The 20626-nt window shown below is 40.4% G+C and overlaps 1 protein-coding gene across 1 annotated transcript in view; it reads right to left on the bottom strand.

Moving 5' to 3' along the window:
* Positions 1 to 20211, bottom strand: part of LOC147178422 (uncharacterized) — a 33345-nt gene extending 13134 nt beyond the window's left edge. Inside the window, exon 1 of the mRNA XM_086067068.1 lies at positions 20013 to 20211. The gene's annotated coding sequence lies outside the window, so the exon portion shown is untranslated. The remainder of the gene's footprint in view (positions 1 to 20012) is intronic.
* Between the last annotated feature and the right edge of the window lie 415 nt (positions 20212 to 20626).

Raw genomic sequence — 20626 nt, 5'->3', positions numbered from 1 at the left:
CATATTGAAAGAGGAGGAGAGGTTCTCATTGAAGGTTATTTTACAATTTTATATAGTGCTTGAAAAATGTATTTAAAGCATGACCCAATGTGCGGTATGCCCTAGCGCTGGTAATAATAATAAAAAAGTTTCTGTAACTAGAAGCACGCCAATATGTAGATACTCAGTGATATTTTATTGCAAATGTATAAATATTATTTAAAAGTGATTAAAGCAATTCAGTGCCTTTTTAACAACACAACATTACTTCCTTTGTAATTAGAACTACTTCAATGTAAGATGAAGAACAATGATTTCTTGAATGTTAAATGTAAATTGTAAAGTATTTGCATGTGCTTGGCCGCTGCATCTGAAGGGGGGTTCCCCCTTTGTAGGTGCCCACGTCTTCTGTGTGTGTGTGTTTTTTTTCTTTTTTCAGAACTTGGCTCTTTGTAAATCTGTTGGTGTTTTTTCTCCTTTAGTTTTTGGTACATTCCGAGTGTGGACTGTAGCTCCTGCCTGGAGGATAAAACGCGATACACCAAGCCATAGCTGACAGCGAACCGGTTGTAAACAAACTCAGCTAAGGAGTACAGAGTGGGACAAAGAGGCTTTGTAGTTTACTGCCGCAATGGAACAAATCATGCAGGGTTGAATGATCCGCACAAACCCAAGGGGACAGCCAGTAAGACACCGTTTTATGATCAACAGACTGGTTAATCATTGGATGAGTTGACAGCACTGTGTTTTCTGATCGGGGTGTAGCAGCAGCTCACGTGGAATGCATTATGAACAGGCCCGGAGTGACACATCTGGAGCACGGTGAGAATTCCTGGTTGGCCGGACTGTGAGTGGTTGTTATTTCGGCCTAGGGTTTGTATTTAAAAAAACAAAGCAAAAAAAGTTAAGTGCCTTTGGTAGACCCAGCTGTTCTCAGGATTGGGGAGTAACGGAGTACATGTATCAGATTGCAAAATTTTTGTAACTGTATTACATTACAGTTACAGGAAAAAAACATGTAATCAGATTACAGGTACATTTATTAAAAATGGGGAGGAATTACAATTTCTACGATGAGAGAGAGTGCGAAAGAGACAGCGCACGTGCATGCCTACGCGAGTGGGACTGTTGCTAAATGTCGGGGAGGTGGGAACGAACAAACTGACTAGTCGTGTCCTCCACACGCGGGCAGTTTGGAAAAGCTTCACGGACGGGAGGAGGAAATGGTGACCGGTATTCACTGGAACTTACTCGGAGCGAAAGTTTGAGCTGCGGCATGCTACGCGCTGTAGCTTCTTGCTAGCTAGCCCGCTAGCCTACAACCATAATGTGAGTTACACCTTCCAAACAAATCTTCCTCCCACCAATTCCCTATTTAAACATCATACACAACATATACACGGCTAAACTATCTATCTATCTATCTATCAGATTGCCACACGTGGAGCTCTGTTTACATTTATTGAATCAATAATATATGAGATTTTCTCACTCTTGGCCAATCCCAAACCAGATGACAAACGTGGGGTGGGGGCGGGCTGGCGTGGCTGATGTTGGGTCACATAAACACTAATAAAAGTAATATTTTACATCTCTATTACGTAGCCTTTTTGTGAAAACCAATCTAACTTGCTGCTGTATGCTGCCATCCGCCACAACGACGGTCAGGAGGGACAAAATAGAACTGAGCGTGTGTTGATTGGGTCTTGACGTCACGTGACATCAGTCCTGTATTTCAATTGAATGATGGGCCCAGTTAATGTGGCCCCATGACTGTCTGTGGAGAGCAGCTTGTGACATGCGCACTGTGATTTGAGTGGCTCGTCCACTTCAACACGCGCTAATGGGGCCCTCCTGTTTAGAAAGTTACTTGGCTTTGTATTATGCATATATGTTTATACCGAAATTACCTTACAAACATAATTGGTATTTATTTGAATATTATTATTCTTGATCAAATAAAAAATTATAAATTATTAGTTTTAAAGAAGACCAATTATGAGCCTGCATAGTGCTCAACAACATCATCTGGTGGGGCCCGGCCCACTGCTGCCAGGGGGTTGCAGAAGCACCCACTGTGCACAACTAAAGTGTTAATCTACTAATTAGAAAATGTTTGACTCACCATTGGTCAAATAAAAAAAGTCTAGTGTAAAGATATTTTTGGGCAAATTCCTCCATATGGCAGTTTGAATCTAAAAAGTTAAAACAATGACAAAAAAAATGACAGCTTTTTATTCACTGTGGCGAAATGTGAAGCAGTATATCAATTTGGGGCTGGTTCTTAACATATGTGGGTATTATGTTTCTGTTAGTACTTATTTACAATACTTATTTCTAGTTGTTCCTCCTAATTCAACCCCCCCACATTGGCAAAACAATGTAAACTGACTGGAGCGCAGGAAATATAAATAAATAAATAAATAAATAGGAGGAAGCCAGAAAATAGAAGGAAGTGAGGTAGTTGTTGTGACTTTTGATTTGTCCCATTAGGGGTCAACAGCGAGTCATATGAAGTAATAGTAGTGCAATGAATGATATATTCATTTTGTAATTTAAATTGGGTGACATATTATCTAATACATTAAAGCCAATATTAAAAACAATGCTATTCAATTTCTTTTGAAACATCTAAAACCTGCAGGATTCCGGCCCTCGAAGACCAGGATTGGGGAAGCCTGCACTACACCCTTCAAATAACAGTGATGGATATGTAAAACAGAAACAAAAGCAGGACTGATCTACTTTGACTAGTGAGGTTTCATGTGTACATTTCTAGCCAGTTATTTTAACTGAAATAAAAATGGTATTCTGATATGATGGTTGAGCACAGCTGCCTCACAGTTCTGAAGTTCGGGCTTACATCTTTCAGCTCATCTGAATCTGTGTGGCGTTTGTATATTCTTTCCGTGTTTATGTGGATTTTCTGCAGGAACTCCGGCTTCCTTCCACATTCCAAAAACATACAAGTTAGGTTCATTAAAGACTTTAAATTGCCCATAGGAGCGAATGCTAATTAGGAATTACTGTCTGTCGGTGACCAGGCAAAGGTGCCTCTCACCCAAAGTGAGCTGGGAAAGGCTTCATCTTGGCATCTATGAGTGATGGATTTTGTATTGCTTTCTTGTTCTCATAGTCCTGTATCAGGAATCTGATCCCGTTTTGAGGCCGTGCGAGGGATCTCTTGCGATGGACATCTGATGCAGCAAAAATTTGTTGCTGAATGTAAGAAAGCGGAAAAGAAAGCAGAGGGAAAAGATAGATTGACCCATTCTCCGACAGGAAGCCCAGCCCGTAGCCGGCTCAACCACAATGAGGATGGGCTTATGGCTCAAGAGTTACTATAAACACATTAACACACACACTCACGCTCACACACACGTTAATCTGTATGTGCCTAGAGACAGTAGCGAGACTACTGAGTCATACATGTGTCTTCTTATATGTGTTACTCTGCACATTCATTCCAAACACCTCGATACGAATATCAGGAGCCACAAGTGGTACCGAAATAAGATGAAAGCAAAGTCAAACAGAACATGACGACCATTTGAATGCAATCACTGGATTCATTTATTATGTTTTACATTCACTGGCTTCACTGCGACAACTGTGCTTGTGTAGCCGCGTACGAATCTCTTGACATGTGCCATATACATGTAAACTATAATAATAATAAAAGTAGTAATAATAATAATAAGGTCATGATTATTATTATGGGCCTGCTAAGCGGAGCAAGCAGCAGCGAAGCTGCTGCTTGCGGAGCAAGCAGGCACATATTACTATCCACCCTAGAAAAGGGTTTATTATGGGCCTGCTAAGCGGAGCAAGCAGCAGCAAAGCTGCTGCTTGCGGAGCAAGCAGGCACATATTACTATCCACCCTAGAAAAGGGTTTATTATTATGGGCCTGCTAAGCGGAGCAAGCAGCAGCGAAGCTGCTGCTTGCGGAGCAAGCAGGCACATATTACTATCCTAGAAAAAAGGGTTTAATATTATTCTTCTTATTATGGGCCTGCTAAGCGGAGCAAGCAGCAGCAAAGCTGCTGCTTGCGGAGCAAGCAGGCACATATTACTATCCACCCTAGAAAAGTGTATATTATTATGGGCCTGCTAAGCGGAGCAAGCAGCAGCGAAGCTGCTGCTTGCGGAGCAAGCAGGCACATATTACTATCCACCCTAGAAAAGGGTTTATTATTATGGGCCTGCTAAGCGGAGCAAGCAGCAGCGAAGCTGCTGCTTGCGGAGCAAGCAGGCACATATTACTATCCACCCTAGAAAAGTGTTTAATATTATTATTATGGGCCTGCTAAGCGGAGCAAGCAGCAGCAAAGCTGCTGCTTGCGGAGCAAGCAGGCACATATTACTATCCACCCTAGAAAAGGGTTTATTATTTTTCTTCCATATATTATCTTCCACCGACTTTTCCGCAAAAATGCGGCCCGAACCGTAGATCGCACCGGGACAAATGAGGTATCAAACGATGCGGCTTGCTCTGACTCGCTGCGCTATTATTTTTATAAGAATTCCCAGTTACCATGGCGACGCTATTCCCAAAAAACTCCCAAATAAAGTCCCATAGGAATGAATGGGAATCCGAAAGAGATCAACTCCAATCAAGCACCTTTTTCAAAGACACGCTGCGCGCGCATACATTAACCGACCGATATGAAAATTAGCTCATTTTGTTGGAATTTTTGTCATCTTTAGCTCAGTGTCAAAAAAAAATTTAAGGAATGAAAGCTCTCCCCCCTGTGAGGGTTCAAAGACAGTGAGCAAAGGGGAAAAGTCGCCTATTTAGAGTGTGACTAATTAAGGCTTCAGTGACGGGAACCAAAAAATCTATTTCCAAAAGTTTCACTTCAACTCGTCACCATGGCCACAATCTTTGCTCACTAGACATCAAATTCGCACATTTTGTAGCCACAAGCCTCTGCTTTCTGAAGAACTAAGTTTTATTTGGCTAAGGTGTCATTTAGTACCTTTATTTTCACTTTAAGCGAGGAGAAGTCGCACATTTTTGATCTCTTTTCAATGTAATTTTCGCCCTTTTTCCCTCTTCATTTTCGATCAATCATAAGTTTTCAACCTGCTCTCATTTGGTCATTTTTCATCCGATTAAAAAACTGAGAACATGCTCGCGTTCCCCAAACCCTTGCCGTTCTAACGAGCCATTTCTGGAATCTGCATCTTCAACCGTTAAGTCGCGAGAGGCTTTTGTTTGAGGTGAGCGTAATCCTATACAAATCAATGGAGTGTTGGTGCGTGACGTCTCCTCACAACTTAAAATCAAATGTGTGTGCGTGAATGTGCATGTTTTGTAAAGGGGCAGTGAGATACTGTTAATTATGGTAGATTCCACATTTCTTGACCGATTTCAATGGTTTGAATTTTAAACTGTTCAGCTCATTGAAATGTTACTTAAAATCAAATGTGTGTGCGTGAATGTGCATGTTTCTTAAAGGGGCAGTAACATATTGTTGATTATGGTTAACTTTTACATTTCTTGAGCGATTTCAATGGTTTGAATTTTAAACTGTTCAGCTCATTGAAATGTTGGTTAAAATCAAATGTGTGTGCGTGAATGTGCATATTTCTTAAAGGGACAGTAAGATACTTTATTTGATCTTGATTATGGTTAACTTGCACATTTCTTGAGCGATTTCAATGGTTGAAATTTTAAACTGTTCAGCTCATTGAAATGTTAGTTAAAATCAAATGTGTGTGCGTGAATGTGCATGTTTCTTAAAGGGGCAGTAACATACTGTTGATTTTGGTTAACTTGCACATTTCTTGACCGATTTCAATGGTTGAAATTTTAAACTGTTCAGCTCATTGAAAAGAGTTAGCAGGCCCATTCAAAATTTCCGCGGGAATTTTTCTAGTATTATTTTTTATTATTCCACGACTTTTCCGCTAAAATGCGGCCCGAACCGTAGATCGCACCGGGACAAATGAGGTATCAAACGATGCGGCTCGCTCTGACTCGCTGCGCTATTATTTTTATAAGAATTCCCAGTTACCATGGCGACGCTATTCCCAAAAAACTCCCAAATAAAAGTCCCATAGGAATGAATGGGAAAAGGAAAGACAAAATCACACATCAAGCACCTTTTTCAAAGAGACGCTGCGCGTGCATACGTTAACCGATTGATATGAATTTTAGCTCATTTTGTTGGAATTTTTCCCATCTTTAGCTCAGTGTCAAAAAAAATATTAAGGAATGAAAGCTCTTCCCCCTGTGCGGGTTCAAAGACAGTGAGTGTAATCGCCACTCTGATATGCAATTAAGGCTTCAGTGACGGGAACCAAAAAATCTTATTTCCAAAAGTTTCACTTCAACTCGTCACCATGGCCACAATCTTTGCTCACTAGACCTCAAATTCGCACATTTTGTAGCCACAAGCCTCTGCTTTCTGAAAAACTAAGTTTTATTTGGCTAAGGTGTCATTTAGTACCTTTATTTTCACTTTAAGCGAGGAGAAGTCGCACATTTTTGATCTCTTTTCAATGTAATTTTCGCCGTTTTTGCCTCTTCATTTTCGATCAATCATAAGTTTTCAACCTGCTCTCATTTGGTCATTTTTCATCCGATTAAAAAACTGAGAACATGCTCGCGTTCCCCAAACCCTTGCCGTTCTAACGAGCCATTTCTGGAATCTGCATCTTCAACCGTTAAGTCGCGAGAGGCTTTTGTTTGAGGTGAGCGTAATCCTATACAAATCAATGGAGTGTTGGTGCGTGACGTCTCCTCACAACTTAAAATCAAATGTGTGTGCGTGAATGTGCATGTTTTGTAAAGGGGCAGTGAGATACTGTTAATTATGGTAGATTCCACATTTCTTGACCGATTTCAATGGTTTGAATTTTAAACTGTTCAGCTCATTGAAATGTTACTTAAAATCAAATGTGTGTGCGTGAATGTGCATGTTTCTTAAAGGGGCAGTAACATAGTGTTGATTATGGTTAACTTCCACATTTCTTGACCCATTTCAATGGTTGAAAGTTTAAACCGTTCAGCTCATTGAAATGTTACTTAAAATCAAATGTGTGTGCGTGAATGTGCATGTTTCTTAAAGGGGCAGTAACATTCTGTTGATTATGGTAGATTCCACATTTCTTGACCGATTTCAATGGTTTAAATTTTAAACTGTTCAGCTCATTGAAATGTTACTTAAAATCAAATGTGTGTGCGTGAATGTGCATGTTTTGTAAAGGGGCAGTAAGATACTTTTAGTTTATGTTGATTATGGTGAACTTCCACATTTCTTGACTGATTTCAATGGTTTGAATTTTAAACTGTTCAGCTCATTGAAATGTTAGTTAAAATCAAATGTGTGTGCGTGAATGTGCATGTTTCTTAAAGGGGCAGTAATACTTTTAGTAGATTATGGTTAACTTGCACATTTCTTGACCGATTTCAATGGTTGAAAGTTTAAACTGTTCAGCTCATTGAAAAGAGTTAGCAGGCCCATTCAAAATTTCCGCGGGAATTTTTCTAGTTATGGGCCTGCTAAGCGGAGCAAGCAGCAGCGAAGCTGCTGCTTGCGGAGCAAGCAGGCACATATTACTATCCACCCTAGAAAAGGGTTTATTTTTATTTTTTTTATATTTTATTCCACCGACTTTTCCGCAAAAATGCGGCCCGAACCGTAGATCGCACCGGGACAAATGAGGTATCAAACGATGCGGCTCGATCTGACTCGGTGCGGCATTATTTTTCTAAGAATTCCCAGTTACCATGGCGACGCTATTCCCAAAAAACTCCCAAATAAAGTCCCATAGGAATGAATGGGAATCCGAAAGAGATCAACTCCAATCAAGCACCTTTTTCAAAGACACGCTGCGCGCGCATACGTTAACCGACCGATATGAAAATTAGCTCATTTTGTTGGAATTTTTGTCATCTTTAGCTCAGTGTCAAAAAAAAATTTAAGGAATGAAAGCTCTCCCCCCTGTGCGGGTTCAAAGACAGTGAGCAAAGGGGTGAAAGTCGCCTTTCTTGCATCAGTTAGAGCGTGACTAATTAAGGTCTGAGTGCTGGGAACCAAAAAATATATTTCCAAAAGTTTCACTTCAACTCGTCACCATGGCCACAATCTTTGCTCACTAGACATCAAATTCGCACATTTTGTAGCCACAAGCCTCTGCTTTCTGACAAACTAAGTTTTATTTGGCTAAGGTGTCATTTAGTACCTTTATTTTCACTTTAAGCGAGGAGAAGTCGCACTATTTTGATCTCTTTTCAATGTAATTTTCGCCGTTTTTCCCTCTTCATTTTCGATCAATCATAAGTTTTCAACCTGCTCTCATTTGGTCATTTTTCATCCGATTAAAAATCTGAGAACATGCTCGCGTTCCCCAAACCCTTGCCGTTCTAACGAGCCATTTCTGGAATCTGCATCTTCAACCGTTAAGTCGCGAGAGGCTTTTGTTTGAGGTGAGCGTAATCCTATACAAATCAATGGAGTGTTGGTGCGTGACGTCTCCTCACAACTTAAAATCAAATGTGTGTGCGTGAATGTGCATGTTTTGTAAAGGGGCAGTAAGATACTGTTAATTATGGTAGATTCCACATTTCTTGACCGATTTCAATGGTTTGAATTTTAAACTGTTCAGCTCATTGAAATGTTACTTAAAATCAAATGTGTGTGCGTGAATGTGCATGTTTCTTAAAGGGGCAGTAACATACTGTTGATTTTAGTTAACTTGCACATTTCTTGAGCGATTTCAATGGTTGAAATTTTAAACTGTTCAGCTCATTGAAATGTTAGTTAAAATCAAATGTATGTGCGTGAATGTGCATGTTTCTTAAAGGGGCAGTAATACTTTTAGTTGATTATAACTTCCACATTTCTTGAGCGATTTCAACGGTTGAAATTTTAAACTGCTCATTGAAAAGAGTTGCAAGAGTTAGCAGGCCCATTCAAAATTTCCGCGGGAATTTTTCTAGTTATGGGCCTGCTAAGCGGAGCAAGCAGCAGCAAAGCTGCTGCTTGCGGAGCAAGCAGGCACATATTACTATCCACCCTAGAAAAGGGTTTATTATTTTTCTTCCATATATTATCTTCCACCGACTTTTCCGCAAAAATGCGGCCCGAACCGTAGATCGCACCGGGACAAATGAGGTATCAAACGATGCGGCTTGCTCTGACTCGCTGCGCTATTATTTTTATAAGAATTCCCAGTTACCATGGCGACGCTATTCCCAAAAAACTCCCAAATAAAGTCCCATAGGAATGAATGGGAATCCGAAAGAGATCAACTCCAATCAAGCACCTTTTTCAAAGACACGCTGCGCGCGCATACATTAACCGACCGATATGAAAATTAGCTCATTTTGTTGGAATTTTTGTCATCTTTAGCTCAGTGTCAAAAAAAAATTTAAGGAATGAAAGCTCTCCCCCCTGTGAGGGTTCAAAGACAGTGAGCAAAGGGGAAAAGTCGCCTATTTAGAGTGTGACTAATTAAGGCTTCAGTGACGGGAACCAAAAAATCTATTTCCAAAAGTTTCACTTCAACTCGTCACCATGGCCACAATCTTTGCTCACTAGACATCAAATTCGCACATTTTGTAGCCACAAGCCTCTGCTTTCTGAAGAACTAAGTTTTATTTGGCTAAGGTGTCATTTAGTACCTTTATTTTCACTTTAAGCGAGGAGAAGTCGCACATTTTTGATCTCTTTTCAATGTAATTTTCGCCCTTTTTCCCTCTTCATTTTCGATCAATCATAAGTTTTCAACCTGCTCTCATTTGGTCATTTTTCATCCGATTAAAAAACTGAGAACATGCTCGCGTTCCCCAAACCCTTGCCGTTCTAACGAGCCATTTCTGGAATCTGCATCTTCAACCGTTAAGTCGCGAGAGGCTTTTGTTTGAGGTGAGCGTAATCCTATACAAATCAATGGAGTGTTGGTGCGTGACGTCTCCTCACAACTTCAAATCAAATGTGTGTGCGTGAATGTGCATGTTTTGTAAAGGGGCAGTGAGATACTGTTAATTATGGTAGATTCCACATTTCTTGACCGATTTCAATGGTTTGAATTTTAAACTGTTCAGCTCATTGAAATGTTACTTAAAATCAAATGTGTGTGCGTGAATGTGCATGTTTCTTAAAGGGGCAGTAACATAGTGTTGATTATGGTTAACTTCCACATTTCTTGAGCGATTTCAATGGTTTAAATTTTAAACTGTTCAGCTCATTGAAATGTTGGTTAAAATAAAATGTGTGTGCGTGAATGTGCATGTTTCTTAAAGGGGCAGTAATACTTTTAGTTGATTATAACTTCCACATTTCTTGAGCGATTTCAACGGTTGAAATTTTAAACTGTTCAGCTCATTGAAAAGAGTTAGCAGGCCCATTCAAAATTTCCGCGGGAATTTTTCTAGTTATTTTTTATTATTCCACGACTTTTCCGCAAAAATGCGGCCCGAACCGTAGATCGCACCGGGACAAATGAGGTATCAAACGATGCGGCTCGCTCTGACTCGCTGCGCTATTATTTTTATAAGAATTCCCAGTTACCATGGCGACGCTATTCCCAAAAAACTCCCCCAAAAAATCCCATAGGAATGAATGGGAAACCGGAAGACATCAACTCCAATCAAGCACCTTTTTCCAAGACACGCTGCGCGCGCATACGTTAACCGACCGATATGAATTTTAGCTCATTTTGTTGGAATTTTTGTCATCTTTAGCTCTGTGTCAAAAAAAAAATTAAGGAATGAAAGCTCTCCCCCCTGTGCGGGTTCAAAGACAGTGAGTGAAATATCCTTTATCCCATGTGTGTGTATTGCATGAGCTAGAGCGGACCAATTAAGAATCAGAGTGTAGACAGAGAAAAAATAGATTTCAAGTTTCACTTCAACTCGTCACCATGGCCACAATCTTTGCTCACTAGACATCAAATTCGCACATTTTGTAGCCACAAGCCTCTGCTTTCTGAAGAACTAAGTTTTATTTGGCTAAGGTGTCATTTAGTACCTTTATTTTCACTTTAAGCGAGGAGAAGTCGCACATTTTTGATCTCTTTTCAATGTAATTTTCGCCGTTTTTGCCTCTTCATTTTCGATCAATCATAAGTTTTCAACCTGCTCTCATTTGGTCATTTTTCATCCGATTAAAAAACTGAGAACATGCTCGCGTTCCCCAAACCCTTGCCGTTCTAACGAGCCATTTCTGGAATCTGCATCTTCAACCGTTAAGTCGCGAGAGGCTTTTGTTTGAGGTGAGCGTAATCCTATACAAATCAATGGAGTGTTGGTGCGTGACGTCTCCTCACAACTTAAAATCAAATGTGTGTGCGTGAATGTGCATGTTTTGTAAAGGGGCAGTGAGATACTGTTAATTATGGTAGATTCCACATTTCTTGACCGATTTCAATGGTTTGAATTTTAAACTGTTCAGCTCATTGAAATGTTACTTAAAATCAAATGTGTGTGCGTGAATGTGCATGTTTCTTAAAGGGCCAGTAACATACTGTTGATTTTGGTTAACTTTTACATTTCTTGAGCGATTTCAATGGTTGAAATTTTAAACTGTTCAGCTCATTGAAATGTTGGTTAAAATCAAATGTGTGTGCGTGAATGTGCATATTTCTTAAAGGGACAGTAAGATACTTTATTTGATCTTGATTATGGTTAACTTGCACATTTCTTGAGCGATTTCAACGGTTGAAATTTTAAACTGTTCAGCTCATTGAAAAGAGTTGCAAGAGTTAGCAGGCCCATTCAAAATTTCCGCGGGAATTTTTCTAGTTATTATTATTATTATAACAATAACGTCATTATTATTATTACTATAGCTATTGTTATATTATTATTATTATAGTTGATGTTGTTATTGTTAAAATGAAATCCAAAAAAGTCTGCCCTTACAAAATACTACTCAGTTTTGAATTATTAATTGAACAGTACATTTAGTGGACGGTCAGAAAGATAGGTGTTTCAAATACATTATATAATATACAAATTAGTGATGCACCGAATTTTCGCCCACCGAAAATATTTGGCCGAAAATGGCAAAAAAAGGCATTTTGGGCATTCGGCCGAAATAAAATTAAAGCCGAAAGAATGTACCGAAATAGGATGTTGCAAAAAAAAAAAAAACGCTGCAAACAAGCGTCTGTTTGAGTATCTGCCTCGCTGCTCGCTGGCGTTTCACCGTGTGCCGCACACTGGATAAGAGAGGGGCGTCGCTTGGTAAATTATTGTACAGTATTTCAGCGTGTCGAAAAAAGAGAGTGCTGCCGCGTACTGCACTACAAGTGAGCCACTCTTTCTCCTGCAGCGCCTTCCTTTTTTTCTTTGATTCGAGCGCTTCCACTTGTTCACTGGCATTCCGGTGACCGTGCTAAATACTTAAGCTAACGCGAGCACTATTGCTATCAACAGTTTGAAACGTGTAGACACTTACCACTATCTCCGGGTGACTACAGACCTACAGGACGCTGGGTGAGACTTTGCAGTCCGTTCCCAAAGCCGATTAGCTGGTGCGAAGAAATTAATTAATTTATTTTTAAACTTTGGTGAATATGTTAATGTGCGGATTTTAAGTGTGCCGCAGCGTGTTCCGCTCCAAATACAAACGCGTTATCCGCATCGCACGCATCTGTGCCCGCCCGTGCGAACCACATTGACTAAAGAGTGCAATCGCACCGCCAGAAAATGCTCACCCCACGTTTGGAGATTAATGTAGGCTACAATTAGCCAACATGTTTGTGGCGTGGACGCATTTCGATCTATATTATGCTTTGTTAAAATGCCAGTGCTAAATAAATATTTTATAATAATATTACAATTTTAATTAATTTAAATAAATGCATTTATATATTTTTAAGCATTTCTCATTTTCGGTTTTCTTTTTTTTATTTTATTTTGGTGCATCCCTAATAAAAATGTTCTCCCCGTGCCTGTGTCGGTTTGCTCCGGGTACTCCGGTTTGCTCCCACATTCCAAAGAAATGCATGGCAGATTAATTGTCCCTAGGTGTGATTGTGGGTGTGAATGGAGGATTAAGCAGTTCAGAAAATGGAAGGATGGAAAATATTATAAATATAATCAATTAAATGATATTTGCAAAATCTCTCAGTATGATGCAATCTAGTTCTCTAACACAGTAATAGATGCAATCGCGAAGGTCTCCCTCCTGAAGTGGTCAGGGAACGTGTGTTCCATTGCAACTTGCAAGTGGGGACGTTTTTGAGTGATGCAGAGGAGAGAGTGACGCCTGTAATGTATAGTTGGGTTAATCCCAGACAATCCTAACAGGTACGGCCTACGGCAGGCTTAGTGTAGTTCTGGGAGGAAATCCCACCTTGTGTTACTGCAGGCCTGTTGCCGCTAGGTTATAAATAGGGCCACCATGACTCTTTAAGCTAGCTTTTACGCAGTATCAGTTAAATATGACTCATCTAATTTCACCGGGGTCAGCCAGTCTGTAGAAGCAGAATAAAATGACAAGACAATTGTGGCGTTCGTGAGTATACACGTAGGCGCACATGCAGGGAACATACACTGCTTCTTCAAGATGACAGTTAGCAAGTATTCTGCAAACCCGTGAGGCTGACATTTTCTTAAGTGGGCGCAACAGCTTGTTGTCATTCATTGACATTTAAAAGCCTGCTGAGGGTAGTTTCATTCTTGCACTTTCCACCAGTGTAGCGTGATTGCCCTCCCTCTGTGCACAATCTACGTTCAACCATGAAGAGATCGCACCGACAGGCCCAATATGAAGACAAAAGTCCAACTCAAGTGCCATCATGTGTATTTTTGATGATGCACATCACTTTTTTTTTTTGACATCAGTTTTCCACAATTTTTAGAAACACAAATTCTTAGCCAGGTCCTGTGCACAAGCTTGCAACGTGACTAGTACAACTCCAAGGTGCTAATATGAGTACACTGAGATCAGTATGAGTAGGATGGTGGTTAGTTGAGTGAGAATGCGATGGTACATAAGCGTCTCTATGAATGTGTGTTTGTTTCCATTTTAAATATGAGTTATTGTCACACTGTCCCCTAGAAAGTGTCAGTCAAAGAGGGCTTATGTTAGTTTTCTTGTTTAGCAGTAAAATGTCAGCACGCAGTTGATGGTAGCTCCATGGAGGGCCCACAGCCAAGTCTCTTGTTGCTAACTTGAGTGCCATTCACTGACAGAGAATCTGTCTAGACTGTCTGTACAGAAGCTGTCTGTAATGCCTTCGTCACTGCTCATATTCATCGCCTCTGCTATAACAGACAGCCCTGAACATCACATCAGACACCTTTGTGACTTTTTTTTTCAAACACTTGCACTAGAGACTTATTATTGAACCATTTGATCATCTCTGCTGATGATCACCAACTAATAGAGAAGAGACTGAACTGCACAAAGTTCAAATCAAGCGCCTGTGTGTGAATGTATTAGCTAGTGGTATTTTTTTTTTTTTAAAGAACATGAAAGCATTTCAAGGGTATTGAAGGCAAGAGCGTCTTTTATTGACGGTATAGGAGCTACAGGATGTCTCGGATGTTACTTCTTCTGTACAGTGACACCAAAACCAATATTCTGCAATATATTGTGACATGTATGTCTGCGTTGTCGGTAGCGGGAACAGATCGCACTACGCAAGGCTGCGGCATGCACACAATGTGTCCTGACTTAGTGTAGGTGTGAGCTGAACGGTCACTGAATCCCTATTATAGATGAGGTGCGGAGGAGAAATCCGGTTGCTCGATGGTACATATGGATGAGGGAGCCACGGTTGAAGAAACAGCAAAGAGTCAGCTAAATAATGCACACAGAAACCGTTGCTTCATGAATTTGTTTTCTCTGAAGGTTCGCTGTATGTGTCACCGTTAAGTAGTCCAGCCAGTCCTCTATGTTAAATTATGTTTACATGTATACTATTTAAATTAGACTTGGAAGAATGGATATGCACTCATTGTTCTATTTAACAGGTTAACTTAAAAGGATTGAGCCAAGGGTGTGACTGTGAGTAACAATGAAAGCTATTATCCTTAACACGTCAGTCAAACTTCAAAGACATTGAAGAAGGAGTGAATAACTTCAACACCCGCATACATATAGTATAAGCTTAAACCACACCGCCATGGTCTTATATATGATGAATGGACTAAAAATGCCGCTGACTCGCTGGCGGGAGATGTGAAAGCCACCGGCTGCCATTTTAGAGCTGAGCACCAGTTAACCATTTTGCACAACCCGAAGTAAAATATTTGATCTTTATGTGTTTTGAAACAAGCGTTGTCCACAGACAAATTCTAGCATTAATTCATGTGGACTTGATAGAGGAGAGATTCAGGCATCTTGCCTTGCTTCTGTCATTACTCTGTTTTAAGCTAACTTTAAACTAGAGCTAATATTAACCTACATGGTAGTTTGGAGCAACGTGTTTTAGTCATTTTGGGATTCGTTGTCACATATGAAAAGAATGAAAACACAATGAAAACTGCACTGCTGGCAATTAGGTTTACGTGTGCCAGAAGTGCCCATTGGATAATGAGTCTGACCAGTGAGGAAGTTGGTTTGTCACATTTTATTTGAGTGTTTAAAAATGGATCTTCCCAGCTGTTGTCACATTTCAGGACTGCAGTAAGTTTCATGATGAAGCGATGCTTTCTGTTTGTAATTCAATTTAATCTTACATTTTCAGTTTAAGGAAGGCAAAATAGACATTTGAGGCTGAGAGCCATGACCTGTACATGACTTTAACAAGGACTTTAATGCAGTGCATGTTACATTATATTTTTGTTTGCTCAATGTCTATAGTTCCATCCACCCATTTTTATTTGAATTTTCAAGAAATGCAAAAATAAAACTGAATGGAAACGCTAGAAATTCGAAAAAGGGCCCAAAATTCTCAACATGTTTGTACGCTTAGAGGGGGTGGATTTTAAAGCATATCAAAAAAAGGAAAATGCTAATTTTGGAAATGGAAACAGGTTTTGCGAATAACCGCTGGCAAGACCGGATGCACGTCGCACGTTTTGACCGGATATTATGTCACATGTACGTTTGTAGTCCCAAAAGCAATGTCGGACGATAAAGTAAGGTAATGTTTGGGGGGTCGACGTAACAGAAATATTTTTGGAATTAATTAAAGAAGCGAAGATTAATGCTATTTTAGATGGAAAACAGCAAAGAAGCACTACGGTTTATCAAGAATTACAAAAGCAAACTCATACGACGTCATCGCACGGCGCAGTCACTTCCTGGTCTTCTTCTTCCTCTTCTTTTAAATTACCATCTACAGCGGCGGAGTCCCCTCTCAATATTCGCAAAAGAAGAACAGATGGAAACGGGCATAAGTCTCATGTTTGTTTTGCGCATTTTTAGTACTAAATTTGCTTAAAAATTCGAAACTATTGGATGGAAACCTGACTTATGTTCAACACATTTTTTAAAATCAATGATAAATTCTTTGGGGGACTGACTTCACTGGTCTCTTTCAAGTGAAACAGAACAAAAGTAATTTTGTCCTTGTGTTATTCGTTGCAAAATCCAGTGTGACATCTTACCCGATATAGTGAGACAACTTACCCGTTGGTGGGGCAACATGTCACATGTTCACATTCTCACATTTGTTTGCTTATAACTCGGCACCGACACAAAATATGAAAATGCCATCAATACAAAAATATATACCTTTTGCCTGGTACACATATTGTTTATGTATAATGTATTGATTCCACTAAATATATAAAGACTGTGACATCTGGTCTCCCCTGTGTCACCACTCACTAAGGCCGCCTAACTTGAATACATTGATTTCTCTGCCACCATGTATGGTTGTACCAATATGTCTGGGAGAAGCTCTACATGTACATTCCATCGGTAAGAATGCAATTTCAAAGTTTCTCTTATAAGGTATTCAGTATCTCTGAATACCACTCAAAGATGTGTTTGCATCCTGTTGTCAGAACCATCAACAAGGAAATGAAAGCAAAGCCCATCGGGACAAAATTTGCTGCGAAACGTAAAACTAAACTTTCTCAGTCACAACTCACAATACTGACATCATATATTCTGAATGCAAAGCGAGAAGTTTGTTCTTTGAGAGGCTCTCATGACTCCATTTAGGGAACCTAGTCTAAAACACACACTGATAACAGTGTTTTCAGTGGGGAAAAAATAACAGAGGTTGTCAGTAAAAGCAGTAACAGTGGCAACCAAAGTTGGCTGCCCTCTTGTTTCAGCCGTAAGGGGCTTATTGACAGTCCATTCATATATAAGTCCGTGGCTTAAAGCCCAGTAACAAGCTGCATGATACGTTGCATACATATTCATCAAACTTCCCTTTCTTTTTCACCTCCTTTCCTTCTCACTCATTTAGCAGGCTGCAGCAGAGCACACCATCAAAGTAGGTGAGAGTGCTCGAGTAGAGTATATGAGTGTCAATACAAAGTGTAGTGTGTGTGTGCGTGCGTGCGTGTGTGTGTTTGGTAGGTAGGTTGAGAAGCACAGCAGGGCGTGAAGGAGCCCTGTGATAATGACAGGCCATGCATTATATAACATGCAGATTGCATAAGGAGATGATTATTTTAAGTTCGCATATCGACAATGTGTAAGTATTTTTGGACGGGGGCGTACAGCACTGAACGCACCTCCAAGTATATGAAATATTCCGAGATGTGCTCTTTCTTTTGCGGATAGTGTGGGTGTGAGTAAACGAGGGAGAATTATGTGTTTTTAAGAAGGGGGCATGGATGGATGTTTCAGATTTCTTTCGCTGCTATCTGCATATCAAAACAATTTTATGTGGGAATGTTGGCACACTTGCGCACAGTGTGCATAAGAGTGTCTTTTTATCTCGGGCTCCCACTCATTATCACTTTTAGGCTTCAGAGAGATCCACTAGAAAAGGGGCTGACTCTCCTTGTCAGATGCAAAACCTGTAGCTTTGACTTTTGATGATGTTCCTGTTTGAGCTTGTGCTGAGAGAGCACATGCTCACACTTTTATCACTCACTCCCGCAATCACTTAGTCACAAGGTTACGCTCCGCTGGGATGTGTGGTGTGGAGTCACACAAGTGAGGCTAGGCCCGTACACTACGATCTGTGTGCCGCGGCCTCCTACTTCATGTGTGCCTCTGCAAAAATAGACTTCTTAAAGGGCCAGCAGCACTCAAATTCACTTGTTTGCTGAGCAGACACACAATAATTGGCTGATAAATTTAAAAATATATATAATGCATTAAAATAAATTTAAAATATACATAATGCATTTAAAAAAAACTCTCCCTTTGTACTGTCTCACAAAAAAATTAAATAGTTAGGCTTTTAGCAACTGGTCATATTTGGACATCATGTGATAAGACCTGGAAAAAGAAATTGCCCAGCAAATGTCCTAAATTGTAGATAATAGTAAAATTATAAATACTAATAAAGAATAAATATTTGCTGTATTTTTATAATAAATTAGCTGTGCTGGGTCTGGTCAAATCCATATCTGTCAATGACCCAAATATATTGTAAAAAGAAAAAAGAAAAAAAAGACTTTCTTTTTCGGTTCCTAGAATGCATTGTGTGGTCCAATGCATTTAATAAATGACATTATAAGGACATTAATCCTTTTCATAGGTAAGTTTGTGTTAGCAGTAGTTAATCGTGTGTCATATTTAACACATTTTTATTTAAGTTATTATTATTATTTTCATCTTGCTCTATGTTTTTATTTGATCAATTTCTCTCTTTTTTTTATGAACCGTGACTTTAGATTGTGTGTAAAATAAGACATCCAGGCCATGTATAACGATACAAGGTTATCGTATAGATTTATGTGTAATAAATAAAGAAACCATTGTTGTGTGCAACTGCTGTAAAAGGTTACAGCAAACAAAAGTTAAAAACAATCGGCAAATATAAGGCATTTGGCTGATTATTTTTGTCCGATGTTTGAAGGGCCATAATCAGCCAGACGATTAATGGGTCTGGCCCAGAATTTCCACCATCCCATCATTCAAGTGGTCACAATTTGAACAATGGCAGTCAATCTTGGAAATCATGCACCTCGAGAAATATTCCTCTGCACCATAAAGCGCAACCTTGCAGAACATACTCATAATTGGTACAAGTGAATTAAGTCAGCGAGGACAAATGTAAAGCTGACATGAAAGAGCACTAACGATGTCCTCTTTGAACCCGTTAAACGTTACTCTGCACACAGCACAAGGGAGGACTGCGAGCAGAAATAGACACACAAACTTTTTGCAATAGTGGGGAGTTAGTTCGGTTGTTTAGTAAATTCAAACACACCCAAAAGGACGATGTGAGAACTGACAAATGAAAAGTCTAACTGAGAGATGCTGATTGACATTTTATTATTTAACTCCTTTTTATGAAATAAACCCTATACCCGGTTCTTAGTCCCCCTCTGAACTTTATTCACTGACTGATGCACCTGTACATGATGTCACAAGATCTCATACGCAACAACTGCACTTCCCATTTTGTTTTCTTTCTCTCGTTGAGCTCGTTCTAATATTGTTCCTGACTGGACTGCAAATTGTCCCACTCTAACCAATCTCCTGTGTACTCTCCCAGTTTAAACACACCTCCTCTAGGGCCCCTTTGCTATCTCTGGACCAGGGCTATTTAAGCCCACTGCTCTAATTCTGAAAGTCCTGATCAGGCTGAGTGATGCACCTCCACCTCCCTCTCTCTCTCTGGATCAGTCACACTCACCAGCTTGTTCACACTCTCTCGGTTATTCCCCACCACGCGCCTACACACACATGCATATGAGTACACGCACTTACGCAGGTGCTGGTTTACATTACTGAATAGCACACATTCATCCTCGCACACACAGGTGCCATCTTACTTGAGTGAATGTTGGACATTCATCCTCTAACATACACGCAAAAACAAAAGATTTGGAGATTTGTTTTTTTTGGGTGACAGTGACACATCCTGTGCGCACTTCAGACTCGCTCTACATACAACAGCGCGTCTCATTCAAAGTTCCTGGCACACTTTTTTTTTGACTTCGCAAACACACGCAGAAGAGGAAGTGGTGTGGTGACATACCTCGCCGGGTGCCTACGGGGAACTGCTATTGAAGAGTGCAAGCATTAGATCAGGTTAGCAGCAGCAGGCGTAGAGAAATATCCACTTTGTGTCTTCCTCCTCGCTAGTGCTCAGCCTTTCCACTATTCATCCTGTCACTGCCTCTCCTTCTTCTCACTCTCTAAACGCCTCTTTGCTCCCGCCCTCCCTCGCTCCCGCTCCCTCTCTCACTTTCTATCTCCCCGTCAGAGCATTCTCTCTCCCCAGCTCGCTTGATCTCACCACCCCTCCTCTCACCTCACTCTTCCCTTATTCCTGTACAAGTGCTCCCTGACACATGCTAACCCTCCCCCCCCCCTACCCCCCTCCACCTGCAATGGAGTGTATAATTAGACAGAGCTCAGTGGTAATACAGTCAGGCTCATTGTGAGAGCTTTGGCATTGACGCTCATGTTTGGCGGACTGCCTGGTGGCTTGGCTCATTAACCTCCCTTTTGCAGAATGTAGAATGGACCGGCCCTGTGGCTCTTGCTATTTGTTGCAACACCTCAGCCTCTTAGCCTCATTGACCAATCCCAGGACAGGAGAGATGAAGGTAAAGGTGTGCCTGTAAGCAGCGCTGGACTGGCACAGAC

Source organism: Leptonotus elevatus, chromosome 2, assembly GCF_054856555.1.
Source record: "Leptonotus elevatus isolate MCC_2025b chromosome 2, RoL_Lele_1.0, whole genome shotgun sequence".
NCBI lineage: Eukaryota > Metazoa > Chordata > Actinopteri > Syngnathiformes > Syngnathidae > Leptonotus > Leptonotus elevatus.
Note: the sequence above shows the minus strand (reverse complement) of the source record. Positions and strands in the feature narration are given on the sequence as shown.